General features: G+C 43.6%; 1 pseudogene; it reads right to left on the bottom strand.

Moving 5' to 3' along the window:
* Positions 1-8,118: 8,118 nt before the first annotated feature.
* On the bottom strand, positions 8,119-11,942 carry LOC102853197 (annotated as a pseudogene).
* Positions 11,943-14,962: the final 3,020 nt, after the last annotated feature.

Here is a 14,962-nt window from a genome sequence, read left to right as displayed (position 1 = left end):
TCTATTTTTAAGGAGTGCTTTGCTTATTCGGAGCTTCTTTCCATTCCAAATGATACTGGAGATTACCTTTTCCATCTCCTTGAAGAATGGAATTGGTATTTGTATTGGGATTGCATTGAACGTGTAAATTGCCTTTGGTAGTATTGCCATTTTCACAATATTGAGTCTTCCTATCCATGAGCAAGGGATATTCTTCTACTTCTCTAGATCTCTTTTTGTTTCTTAAAGATATTTCCCCTTTCTGATTTATTTGAATCATACATTGTTTTCAAAGAAAGTGAAAGATATTTATTTTTTGGTAAAAATACGAATTCTTTTGTGGCAACTAATCAGTAAACAATAAAAGATATTTTAACTATTTTGGGAATAAAAGGAGTTAATTTGTGTTGAGCACTGACAATGTATAAATATTTTATTGAAGACTTTTTGCATTATTTTACTTAAATCACGGATAAATCATTCTTCCTACTCTACAAACCAAGAAACTGAAGCTTAGTATAGTTAGTTGATGGGGGAGCAATCGAGGTGGGGAGAGGAAAGCATGCAACAATGGTAGAGGAAAGTATGTAACAATGGTTGAAATTTTTTAAGTAAACTGGAGTGGGTAGGGAGGAAAAAAAAAGAATAGTGAATTGACTTGCCTATGACCATACAGCTGGTATGCAGCAAATACACTGGGAGGACCTACTAAAATGAGTAAAACAATGCCTGTGACAAGAAGCTCTGGAAGGTTAACTAGGAGTTGGTTCTGACCTAAGGTTAATGAGATCATTCAAAGTCCTCCTTTCACCACGAGTAAGTACTTGTGTCTCTTTAGATGCAACATGCTCGAGCCCATGGCCACTATTGTAGTCCATCTTGAAGGTCTTTCTCTCTTTCTCTGACAGACCATCATTCCCTGTGTGATGCCATTTTCCACAGAGTGTTTAGTCTTAACATTATACCCAAAGTATTGATGTCAAAGGAGGGTGTAGCATCCTTGCATCTAATGGATGCACCTTCTCAAAGATAGACTTGTTTGTTTTTTTGGCAGTCTAAAAGATATACTTCCTTCAATCCTGGTGCTACATTTCTCCGCACAGAGCCTAGTCTTCCAGATGATCTGTCCTGCATATAGTTTGAAAGGAATTAAGATAGGACACATTCCTGGCAAACACCCTTCCTGATTTTGAACCATGCAGTGTTTCCTTGCTCTGTTCTGATGACTGCTTCCTGGTCCAAGAATAGGTTTCATATAAGCACAATCAAGTGTTCTGGGATTCCCATTCTTCTCAGAGTTAGCCAGTTGTGGTTTTTTTTGTTTTGTTTTGTTTTTTTGTTGGTTTTTTTGGTATGTGTGTGTTTGTGAGCCACACAGTCAAATGTCTTTGCATAGTCAATGAAACACAGATAGGCATTCCTCAAGTGCTCTCTGATTTCAGCCAAAGTCCATCTAACATTAGCTGTATCCCTAATACCAAGGACTCTTCTAAACCTAGACTGCACATCTGGCAGTTTTCTGTTGATATCCTGTTCCAGTCACTTTTGTATAATTTTCAGCAGACTCTTGCTTGCATGTGATATTAATGATATTGTTTGATAATTTCTGCACTCTGTTGGGTCACCTTTCTTTGGAATGGGGACAAATATAGATTTCTTCTAGTCAGTTGTCCAGGTGGTTGCCCTCCAAATGTCTTGGCACAACTTGGCACAACCATGGCCTGTATCAGGAGCACCTTAGTCTCTAGAGTGACACCATTGTTTTTCAGTACTCTGGAGTGGTTCCTAACAGCAGTCTTTCCCGTCACAATATGTATTTTCATTTCCTGGCTGCTGGTGCCAAGAGTGTTGACTGTGGAGTCAAGCAAACTAAAGCTGTTAACAATTTCAATCTCTTTACCATCCATCCTGATGCTGCAAATTGGCCCAGTGCTGAGAATCTTTGTCTTCTTGATATTGAGCATTAATCCATATGGAAGGCTGCAATTCTTGACCCTCTTGTTCCAAGTATAGATTTCGCCTTAGCACGATATTCTGGGATTCCCATTTTTTTCAGAGTCAGCCACAGTTTGTTATGGTCCACACAGTCAAACACCTTTGCACAATCAATGAAACACAGATAGACATTCCTCTGGTATTCTCTGCTTTCAACTAAGATCCATCTAACATTAGCTACAATATCCCTAGTACCAGGACCCCTTCTAAACCCAGTCTGCACTTCAGGCACTTCTCTGTTAATGTGCTGTTCCAGTCATTTTTTTTTATAATCTTCAGCAGAATCTTGCTTGCATGTGAAATCAATGACACTGTTCTGTAGTTTCCACACTCAGTTGGGTCACCTTTCTTTGCAGTGGGAACAAATATAGATCTCTTCCAGTCAGTTGGCCAAGTGGTTGTTCTCCAGATTTCTTGGCACAACTTGGTGAGCACGTCCAGGGCAGCATCTGTTAGTTGAAGTATGTCAGTTGGTATACCATCTATTCTTGGGGCTTTTTTTTTTGCTAATTCCTTCAAAGCAGTTTGGACTTCTTCCTTCATCTCCATAGGCACTTGCTCATATATTGTTTTATATATTCTTCATAGAAATTCTTCTGCGTCTGCCAATTCTTTGTGATAGTGACTCTGTATACTCTTTCCATCTTCTTTTAATACTTCCTGGATCATTTCTTATTCTGCCTAAATCATCCTTAAGTATAGCTTCTTGAGGTTTGAATTTGTTCTTCATTTCCTTGAGGTTAAGAAATGCTGAGTGAGTTTGACTCTTTTGATTTTCTGACCCCAGCTACTTGCACATTTCATTGTAATACTTTGTCTTCCCGCACTGCTTTTCGAAATCTTCTGTTCTGCTTTTTAGTATCTTGACTTCTTCTTTCTGCTTTGGCTTCTCGGCACTCCAGTGCAATATTCAGAGTCTCTTCTGACATCCATTTTGGTCTTTTTCTTCCTCCTCTGTCTTTGTAATGACCTTTTGCACTCTCCTTCCATTTTGGTCTTTTCTTCCTTCTCTGTCTTTATAATGGCCTTTTGCACTCTTCCTGGATGATTCTCCCACAACTCATCTGGTCTTCACTCATTGTTGTTCAAGGCCTCAAATCTGTTCCTGAGATGGTTCTGAAATTCAGTTGGGATAGACTCAAGGTCATGTTTTGGTTCCCATGGATTTGATTTCATTTTCCTCAGCTTCAGCTTGAACTTGCATGTGAGTAGTTGGTGGTCTGTTGCACAACCAGCACCTGGCCTAGTTTTTACAGTTGATATAGAGCTTCTCCAGCAGTTCTTTCCACAGATATTCAATCTGATTCCTGTGCATACCATCAGGTGAAATTGATGTGTATAACCTGCATTTATGTTTCTTATAAAACGTATTTGCAATGAAAAAGTTATTTTGCAAAATTCAATCATTGTATCTCCAGCTTCATTTGTTACCAAGTCCATGTTTTCCAACTACTGATCTTTCTTATCTGTTCCCAAATTTTGCATTCCAGTCACCCATTACTATTAATGCATTTTGATTGTATGTTCGATCAATCTCTGATTGTAAAAGTTGGTAGAAATCTTCTACTTCCTCTTCTTTAGCTCTGGTTGTTGGTTCATATATCTGAATGACAGGACTGGACTTCCTTGTATGCGTATGGATATTACCCTGTTACAATATTGTGTTTCAAGACGTACCTATAAATGACTTTTTTAACTATGAAAACAACCCTGTTTTTCCTCACTTTTTCATCTCTGTAGTAATTTATCATATGATCATCTGACTCAAAATGCCTCATGCCAGTCTATTTCATCTCGCCAATACTTAGTATGTCAATATTTATGCGTTCCATTTCTTCCTTAACAATATCTAATTTTCCTACATTCATGGTTCTCACATACCACGTTCCAATCACTAGTGTCAGATGATATAACTCTCTCTTTATTGGCATCCTGAAGAAAGAAACATTAAAGGAGGCCTTGGATAGATTCAAGGTGGGCCTTTTGCCAGCCAGGGCAATTTGGAGGATCTGAGGGGCAGCAGTTGTGGCATAGTCTGAAGGAAGTTGTGCTTCTTACCCCAAAGCATGCACCTCTCTGAAGGTTCAAATTCCCCAGCATCCTTCCATTTCAGGAGAAAGATGCACAATCTCCTCCTTTGCAATTCACAGGCTCGGAAAACTCTCTAGAGGATCAGCTACCACAGTGGCTTCCAACGGTGTGACAATGAGTGAATGGAGATAAAGGGGTGACGCCACACATTGTTTTTGTTGTTGCTATGTGCCATCGAGTTGCCTGCAAGTCACAGTGACCTATGTACATTAGCCGGTCTGCTGCCCTATCCTGAGGCAATCTCATTGTCTCTGACAGATCTAATCCCATTTCTTCAGTCACTGAGTCAATCCATCTTATCTTGGGTCTTCTTCTCCTGCACTGTCTCTCCATGTGTCCAGATATGATGTCCTTCTCAAAGGACTGATCCCTCCTGGCCATGTGCCCAGAGAATGTGAGGCAGAGCTTCAAAATCCTGGCCTCCAGGGAGCAGTTTTGTTTCACCCCCTCTAGGACAGACTTGTTTGTTCTCCTGGCAGTCTACAGTATGTTCAACTCTCTTCTCCAGCATCAGAACTCAAAGGCATTGATCCTTCTTCTCTCACCCTTATTTTCCAGCTCTCGGATGCACAGCAAGTAATTGTAAAGACCATGACCTGGATCATGTGCACCTTAGAATCCAGACTGACATCATTGCTCTTCAATATTCTAGAGCAGTCCCTGACAGCAGATTTTACTAATACAATTAATCTTCTGATTTCCTGACTGCTAGTGTCAAGCACTGAACCTAGCCAATTACGAACAATATCAATGTCTTCACTATCTATCATGAAGCTGCCAATTGACCCAGTGGTGAGAATCTTCTATTTTTTTTTTCTAATCTATACATCTATTAGTACATGGTTTGGCATGTCCAAATACTAACCTAACAACGTCACTCTCATTCCAGAGATTTGTCCTGCTTAACATTAAACTGTATGCCTGTGAGGTCCCTGCTGTGATGATCTCTTCCAGAGTCTCCCCATCTCTGTTGATTCTCTCTGCACAGTGCTAAGTATGTGATGTCCTCATTAACCCTTCTCTTTCTTGTACCTCAAATTGTATTCTTTAGGAAATTTTGCAAAATCCATCTTCAAAAGACATCCAGAATGCTATCATTTCCCACCACTTTCATTGCTTATATTTAAGGAAAAACTGTTTTTCCAATATGGTCCTGAATTTCTACTATTTTCTCTCTTTCTTACTCACCCCTTAGATTCTCAATTTTGTCTTCAGACAACCCCTAAAATGCTATTTTAAATATGGAAGTCCTATTATTTCTCACCTTGATTTTTAAAGCTTCTTGTTTCCCAGTCAAAATTCTTGCAGTATCCTTAATCTCTACCTGGTCCGACCCCATTTCAGTGATTCTGCTGTGGCCAAATTGTCCACATCATTGCTCCCAGAACAGACAGAATCCTGCCCAGGAACATTTACCCTGAATGATCCTTCACCTGGAATGAATTTTCCTAGACAACCTCATGGCTGTTCCCTTTGTATCTTTCAAATATGTGGTGAAAAATTACCTCTTCAGTGAGGCCCACATTGTCCACCTGACTTTAAAGAGCTGTGTTCCCTTACCCTACACATCTACATTCTGTTGCACCTTCCCCAGTAATATACCTCCTCACATAAACATTTTATTTGCTCTCTGTAATATGCTGAAAATCAATCACCAATGATATTTTTTTTTTCAAGTATGTGGAACCTGTGAGTATGTTACAGTCCATGCAAGAGCAGTAGTCACTTCCCTGAAGATATACATTATGCACCTTGGTATTGCAGAGTCTCAGTGAAGAAGATGAAGACCTTTAAGGAAATGGAGACACAAAGTGACTGGTCTCGTGTACAGAAGAAATCGTGAGGATGGCACAAAGGAGAGAGACCATTTCATTCAGGTGTAGCTGAGATGCAATGAATTAGAGCTGACTCAATGGCAATAACAGTGCAAAATTGGGAGTTTTAAAGATGTAGTTTAGTTGAGGAATGAAGCTTGAATAATTGGGTTGGATCATCTGGGTGGTCAAGATGATGTAATCACAAGTCTATAAGTGACACAGAACTTCCCCCTCAGGCAGCCTATTGGGTAAGGAAATGTAAGCATATACTTCACAATATACTCTTTTAAACTTTTCAAAGTAGAGCTGCACAGCTCAACCATTTTTTTGTGTTTCGTTTACTGACTTTTCCAAGATGCAGAAATAAGAAAGCAATCAACAAATGACAGTAGAATAGGAGATCAGTGTGGTGTAGTTGTTGCTATAATTGTTATGTGCCATCGAGTTGTCTGCGAATCATAGTGATCCTATGCACAATCGCTCTGAACCTTGTTCTATTCTGGACCAATCTCACTGTATATGACATTCTTGTTGTTGTTATGTGCCACTGAGTTGCCTGCTACTCATAGCGACCCTATGTGCAACAGCCCTAAACCCTTCTCTATCCTGTCCCAATCTTATTGTCTCTGACACACCTAACCTATTACCCCAATCATTGAATCAGTTCACCTCCTTGAGGGTCTTCCTCTTCTACGCTGTCTCTTCAACCTCCCAAGCATGATGTCCTTCTCTAAGGCCTGATCCTGCTTTACAACATGTCTAAAGTATATCAGACGAAGCTTCTGAATTCTTGCCTCCAAGGAGCATCCTAACTTCACCCTCTCCAGGATGAACCTGTTTGTTCTTCTAGCAGCTCATGTTATATTCAATACTCTCCTCCAGCACCAAAGACATCAATTCTCTTTCTATCATGCCTAGTCACTGTCCCGCTTTCTTATTCATAGCAACTAATTGCAAAGACCTTGGCCTGGATCAGGTGTACTTTAGTCTCCAGACTGACATCGTTACTCTTCAGTATATGATATACTTGCCCCTTATGACCTCAGTCATGGTGTCAATCCATCTCATGCAGTTTTCCTGTTCTGGGTTCCCTCAATTTTTGAAGCATGATAGCCTCCTCCAAGAACTGGTCTCTCCTAGCCACATGCCCAAAGTATGTGACAGAGCTTCAAAATCCTTGCTTCCAGAGAGAAACTTGGTTTCACTCTCTCTAGGATAGACTTCGTAGTCCACAGTATGTTCAACATTCTTTTCCAGCACCATCACTTAAAAGTATCAATTCTTCTGTCATGCTTATTTATTGCCCAGCTCTCTGATGCACAACAAGTAATTGAAAAGATCATGGTCTGGATCAGGCATTACCTTTGTCTCTAGACTGACATCTTTGCACTCTAGCACTCTGGAGCGGTCCTTGACAGCAGACTTTCCCCATCCTAATTGTCTTATTAGATACAGTACTTTTATTAATGTAGTACTGAAGTAACTGTGGTTTTGTGGCAGCTGCAACACATCTACTTGCCTTGACATTAATGTTGCCTGGACCTTTCTCACAAGGACTATTGCCTCCTCTCTTCCCCAGTTCATTTCCTGACACCCACCTCGTACATAGGACAGCATGCAATTTCATGAACAAATGATCCTGGCTAATGGTTACTATTGTACAACCACTAGTGAAGTCAGTCTCTGCCTTATTCCACAAGTCTAGATTTGAGACAGAACTAGGGCCATGCCACTATGGGCATGGGTGGAGTGGGGCAGATTAAAAGAAATTTAAAATGAGTAACTATTTGATCCCACTTCTCAAAAAATGACCAAGGAAAAGATGAAAAGACTTATTCGCAGGTCAGTTCTTGAAAGAGGACAGGATCTGAATGAGTCTGATAATTTATCTCATTACCAAAGACTGGGTCTTGTGGGGACAGTGACAGGCAAACTGACGTCTGCAGATGTCAGACCCCAGTGACCCTCAGAAGGTATGAGACCAGAACTTATATACAAGAGCAAGCATAACCCCTTACAAATATCAAACACACACACACACACACACACACACACACACACACACTAATATAAATTATTATGAACAGGGACCAGACTTGGGCCTGAGACCATGCTGACCCTGCTGCATGAAGTCCTTGTTGTCTAGAGCTCTAGATAAGACCAAGGAAAGGTCCAAGTTCATGCAGACATAAATCTTAGTGGGAAAAGGTTCTAATTAAGGGACAGGATGATCCAACTACCTGATCCCATCAAAGTGCACATAGTCTTCAGCATTGAAAGTGCACAGATCCCAGCCATACTCAGCCTTCTTGTGCCTCCAACTGTAACAGACACAGTACAACAGACACATGGATTCTCAGAATCTATTTCCTCTCTTAAATTTTCAAATTACAGTTGTAAACAATAAAATCCTAATCTTGGTAAAAATGTTAATAAACATGTTTCAGATTCTCATTTTTAACAGAGAAATGAAAATCCATACGTCAGAGTAATAGGAAATTATAGCAGGAAAAGAGACTTTCCTGTTCTATATTTCCCAGAACAGATACATTGATGAGGGATGGGCACAGGTTAGCATGGGCAGGGTGTTTTTGTTATAAATTGCAACATATTTAAAATCCATTTGTAGAAAAGAATCAGACAGTTTTGAATCATAAAAAGGATGTGAAGAAATCCTAGGTCTTTCAGAAACAAGGCAGGGTTTCATGCTACAAAAGAAAACAATCATGAACAGATGGTAATCAGTAAATACAAGTGTTGGCATCTTTACCAGCACACAACAACTTTAAAATATTCAAACCCATAAATCCCTATTACATAGTCATTGCTCCTGTCCCTTGCCCCCTCCCAAACCAGATCCCACTGGGTGTCACTTTTACAACCTGAGACAGATGCTGCAGAGCCCTGAGAACTGTCACCACCTAGAGAAGAATGAAAAAGAGCACCTGGTCAGAGACCACAGAATGGGAAATTGGAGTGAGGTGACCTCTCTCTTGGCTCCTGCCTACAGTCTCCGGATAGACTAAGTATCAACCTCCCTCCTTCCATACATACCGGATGCTAAAGCATAGCGCCTTCTTTTTACACCTGTGGGAAGGAAGAATTTTCTGAGACACTTGGGGGAAGTAGCACCACAAAGTTCTAACAGTGCTGGGTAGTCCTGGGCTTTGGGAAAGTATTCAGAATGATGACTACAGAGCCAGGTTAGGATAGGGAAGCACAAGGAAGAATGTGAAAGGACTGCACCAATCATCTTTCTATCAGTCTGTCATTGGAAGGAATATTCCGTGTGACCCGAGACTCTAGGAATCAAGTCTCCACTATCATGCTCTTTCATCTGTATATGTGTGTTAAAAATGATTGATTGTTAGCACACAGGACCCCAGATTGGGTGAGCACATGAATGTATGTTACTTCCCATTTGAAGACAGGAGATGGCAAATATCCTTCTTGAGACTTGAACACCCCCATGAGACAGGAAAACTTAGATGTCATCCCTATCTATACCTACACTCATTCTTCTCCTGATCACAACTCCAGTCACCACTCCAAGGACCACTACTCCAAGGATAATCATGCCAGTGATAATTCCCATGTTGTATGAGTTGGGCTGGGAAGAAGGTTCTGGAAAGAAATGGCAGGTAAGGAGCTTTGACATCAACAGAATGGCTTCTACTTTCTCTGAGAAGAATTTTCATCCCTATTCCCCTCCTTACCCCATCTCAGTGTGAGGGGCTCTGGCAGACCCTCATGCTGTACACGACACGTGTATCTCTGCTCCTCTCCAGAGGGCACCACCATGGCTGCCCACTTCTGGTAGCCCCCACCTCCTGTAGGTCTGGTCTCCACAAGCTCCATGTCCTGGGTCTGGTCCTCCTCATCCTTCTGCCAGGTCAAGGTGATCTCAGCTGGGTAGAAGTCTCGGGCCCAGCACTTCAGGGTGACCTCACTTGTAGATAGGCGGTGGTGAGTCACGTGTGTCTTTGGGGGGTCTGAGAGAATGAGTCAGAACATTCAGGAACTCTGTGTTAACTCCTCTGATCTGCCTGAGAAGGGCTTATGTGATCATCCTGAGAAGGGCCAGGATGATTGGGGTGGGAGAGGGAATGAAAAATCCAAACATGACCCTAGTCTGGGAACTGGGATTGTCTCCTATTCTTTGAAAAGTTCTAGAAAGTAGGATGGCAGCAGTCCTGAGTATGAGGCTCCAGGGTCAGGAAACAAAGGGGTTTCTAGTTCTGAAACAGATGAAGTCTGAGAAACTCCAAAAGCTGGGAAGCCTGAGAAACTCAGAGAGCTGGAATCAAACCTCCCACCTCACTGGTTGTAGACCAGAGAGCAGGGTTTAAGAGTGATATTGATTCCCAAGGTCACTTTCTGGATGGAAGAGCAGTGCTCATCACTGAGAAATACAGCCCCTCCTTTCTCCACAGGGAAAAAGATGGGCATTCACCTCCTGGCCGATTCACTGTCTATGAAAACCTGCAGGAGGGTCCCTTATGCACAGGTTCCTCTTGGATCATAAACAACAATTCTCCTCAGAGAAATTATATCTTTTCATTTTCTGAGAGAAACAGGGGCTCCTCTGGTCAAGAACAGAATTTGGAAACGTGGGCTAAGTAAGTACACACCCGCTAGATAGATAAAAAGAGAAATGGAAATCTAAAAATAAAACAAAACTCAAAGAAAACCCCAAATCCACTGCCTTCTTGACCAACTCATAGAGACCTCATTTAAAAAACAACAACAAAAACAAAAACAAAACCAAACTAAGGTTTTTACAGGAGTGATCTCCCATCTGTCTCCCATGCAGTAGTTGGTGGATCTGATCTGTAGACATTCGGTTGCTGCCACCATATGAAGTACTGACAGCGTGGTTGTTGTGTAACCAGAGTCAGACCGACACAGTGCGCATGGACACTCAGGCGGGTTTCAGAGGCAGGTGAATCGCAGGAGAGGGGACTGTCCATCCTTCTCCCCCCACTAAGAGGGTGTCCTGGAGTCTAACCATCTCCCTCCCTCCTCCTGAGAGAGCAGCAGTTTGGACACAGTCCAGTTCACGCGGGTCAGAAGGCCACAGACTCTCTTACCCAGACGCTGCAGGGTGTCCTTCCCGAGCTCCAGGTATCTGAGCAGCCACTCCACACACCTGCCCTCCAGGTAGGCTCTGTATCGCTCCGCCATACCCGCGTCCTCCCACTTGTGCTGTGTGATCTGCGCGGCCGCGTCTGCTGCTGTCCAGGAGCGCAGGTCCTCGTTCAGGGCGATGTAATCGGCGCCATCGTAGGCGTCCTGCCAGTACCCGCGGAGGAGGCGACCGTCGGGCCCCACGTCGCAGCCGTACATACTCTGGAGGGTGTGAGACCCTGAGCCCGCCCGTGGTCAGTCCTCTCCCCACCCCCACCCCGTCCTGTGCGCAATGACCGGTTGGGGAACATTTGGCTCCAAAATGAAATCAAAGGCCGCCGGTCCGCGTCCCTGGGGTGAAGTTCGGGCCGGAGACTCGGGGACCCGCGCGCGGGGATCGGGGACTCGGACGTGCGCCCGGGCGAGGTCCTCACCGAGGGCGCTCTGATTGTAGTAGCGGCGCAGAGTCTGCAGGCCCACTCGGTAAAGCTGTGCGTGCCCCTTGGCTGCCTGCGTCTCCCGGTCCCAGTACTCGGGCCCCTCCTGCTCGATCCACGGCGCCCGCGGCTCCATCCTCGGGTTCGGGGCGTCGCTGTCGAAGCGCACGAACTGCGTGTCGTCCACGTAGCCGACTTCTGTGTAAAGGGGATCCGCGCCGGGCCTGGACACCCCGATCTCGAAATACCTCAAGGAGTGCGAGCCTGGGGGCGGGTTTTGGGCGGTGAGACCCCCGAGCCTCCCCGCGGGTCCCTGGAGAGGGGGAGGGAAGGGGACACAGAGATGGGGCGCCCCCGACCCTCCAGGTCCTCGGTGCCCCCCCGCTGACCCCGCTCCTCCCTCCGCAGAGGCCGTTCTCCCGACCCCGCACTCACCCCCAAGGGTCTGGGTCAGGACCAGCGCGCCAGACAGCAGCAGGGGGAGGAGGGCGTCCATAGCCCTGGTGCTGTGGTTTTAGGGCGACTCAGAGTGTAGGTGGGGCTGTGGGGACTTTATAACAGGGAGCACTGGTGACGGTGATTGGTTCCTTCAGAAATCAGAGACCAATGGGAAAGAGAACTGAGATTGAGTCATCTGTGTCCAGGCAGAAGGGGCTGACACAGGTTGTGTGAGGCAAAAGTGAAACGCTAGAGAGATGCGGAATCCCCAGGCCCAGTCTCTCCGCTGACACCGCCTTTGGGACCTGAGAGGCAAGCAAGCCAGGGTGGTGAGACTTTACTCTCAGCTCTCTGGCCTCAAAAAGAAGCCTTCTTTTTCTATGCTAACTCCTTGAGTCCTTGGACAGGAAGTATTTAAATCAGGTTTCTGTTTTAGAATGTCTGTGTTTTTGGTTTCTGTGAGTCCTGGAACGCATTCACAGCAGGTTGTATGCAGACTTAGAGCTGCTTAACAGGGTTCCCTACTCTACTGGCACCTTACAACAACTCAGGGTTTTCTAGGCTCTACTCTTTAAGTCGCAAATCACCAAGGCCTTTCTCCAATGGAGAGACTAAAGGGTTTCAACTGGAGGCCTTAATAGGCTTTAGCAACCAAGAGCTTAACCGTTGAGCCACCAAGGGTCCTTTGGCTTTTACTCAAACTGTTTGTTAATGAGAAATCAAGCGTTATTCTCTTCATATGAGTTAACTATTATTGTGTACCTTTGAATCGTAACTGACTCATACTTGACCCTAGAGCAGATTTTCAGAGGCCTGGTCCCCAGACCCCACAGGAGGTGTTAGAGGCAAGGACACCTAGCCTGAGGGTTCCACATCACCTACCAGGAGCTCGCCCATCTTTCTGTCATGGAGTAGCTCGTGGATTTGGTGTTCCTTTAGGATGGCATTTATAGATATTCTTTAATTGCTGTCCAGTTGGAACTGACTCATAGCTGCCCATCCACTGAGTTTTAGAGACTGTGAAATGCCAGGGGAGGAGATTACTCATCCTTCCCCCATAAGACTGCAGTTGGGTTCAAATACAGAGTTTGAGTTAGTGCTGCAACTCTCTATGGCCACCAGAGCTCACTGAGGACTCCAAAGAGATGGTAAGATTGTATCTACAGATAATAAACACATGAAAAACTAAAATAAAATTTAACATTTACATCCATTTAAAATAATATTACACATCAATAGAGGTAATATATATTCATGAAAAATTACTATTTTCCAGATTAAAACAATGTAATGAGAAAAGGCGCTCTAGCAGCTGAGTGGTAAGGAATTGCGGTGCCAGCACAAAGGTTTGCTATTCAAATCCACCAGCTGCTCTGAGTGGGAAAGTAAAGTCTGCAATGTGAAGATTCATGGCTATCTGAGCTTAGATATGTTTTTAATGATTTTCACGATAACTATGTTCTTGCATGTTCTCTGAACTCTCTTTTTGGAACTCCTGTTGGTTATATCTAGTACCTGCACTGTTGTTGTTGTTATGTGCCGTTGAGTAACTTGTGACTCATAGTGAACTTATGTACAACAGCTCTGAGCCCTGTTCTATCCTGAGCCAACATTATTGTCTCCAACACATCTACCCCCATTATTCCAGTCACTGAGTTAATCCATCACATCAAGGGTTTTCCCCTTCTGTGTTGTCCCTCTTCCCTCTCTAATGTCCCTCTCCAAAGATTGGTCTCTCCTATTTGTTCTTAGAAGACCATGGTATATTCAGAACTCTTATCCAGCACCACAGCTCAAAGGCATCAATTCTCCTTCTATCATCCCTAGTCATTATCCAGCTTTCTGATACATAGCACATAATTGTGAAGACCGTGGCCTGCATCAGGAGCACCTTAGTGTCCAGGTCGACATTGTTACTCTTCATATTCTGGAACCTGCATTTGACCATAACAAATTACCACAAACTAGATGGTTGAAAACAATAATAGCTGGTTAGAATGAAGAGCAATATAGGGGCACTCAAGCTTGCAATTGTTCTCCATGGAAATAAAAAAGCCTGTGGAGAACTATGTGGCCTACTGGTAAGAAGCTGTGCGGCAATTCCAAAGGGTTTGAATCCACCATCTACTGTGCAGAAGAAGGATGGACAGTTTTCTCCCATGTGATTTACTGTCTTAGAAAGCCTACTGGATGGTCAGTTCTTGGCTAGTTCCACTTGGCAGACAAACAACATAAACAACAGCATGTGCTTTTAAGATACAATGTTTAACATAATTTCAGGTTATTGGTGTCAGAAGTCACTGTATGTATGCATCTTTTGATTCTCTATGTAATTCTCAATCTTTGTGGAATAGAAGTTCAAATTCATTCTGGAAAGGAAGGAAAACAATTCTAAATATTTATATTTGAATTGTTTTGTTAACTGTTCGCATTTACCTTGAAATCTGAAACTAGGGTGGTGGTTGTTGTTATATGCTGTCAAGTCACTTGTGACTCATATCGACCCTATGTACAACAGCTCTAAACCCTGCTATTTCCTGTGTCAATTGCCCCATTTTTGATACCCGATTACCCCAATCACTGAATCAATCTACCTCATAGAGGGCCTTCTCCTCCTGCACTGTCCCTCCACCCTCCCAAGCATGATGTCCCTCTCCAAGGACCAGTCCCTCCTTGCAATGTGTCCAACGTATGTTACATGGAGCCTTAGAATCCTTGCCTCCAAGGAGCCACCCGGTTTAACCCTTTCCAGGATGAATCTGTATTCCTAGCAGTCCATGGTACCCTCAATACTCTTCTCCAGCACCACAGCTCAAAGGCATCAATTCTCCTTCTATCCTCCTTAGTCATTGTCGAACTCTCTGATGCATAACAAGTGATTGCAAAGACCATGGCCTGTATCAAACACACCTTAGTCTCTAGAGAGACACCATTGCTCTTCAGTACTTTGGAGAGGTTCCTAACAGCAGACTTTCCCATGGCAATACATCTTCTAATTTCCTGGCTACTTGTGCTGAGAATGTTGACTGTGGAGACAAGCAAACTGAAGCTGTGAACAATCTCAATCTCTTCACCATC

This window comes from Elephantulus edwardii, unplaced genomic scaffold (genome assembly GCF_000299155.1).
Source record: "Elephantulus edwardii isolate Elephantulus edwardi_28Jun2011 unplaced genomic scaffold, EleEdw1.0 scaffold00070, whole genome shotgun sequence".
Taxonomy (NCBI): Eukaryota; Metazoa; Chordata; class Mammalia; order Macroscelidea; family Macroscelididae; genus Elephantulus; species Elephantulus edwardii.
Note: the sequence above shows the minus strand (reverse complement) of the source record. Positions and strands in the feature narration are given on the sequence as shown.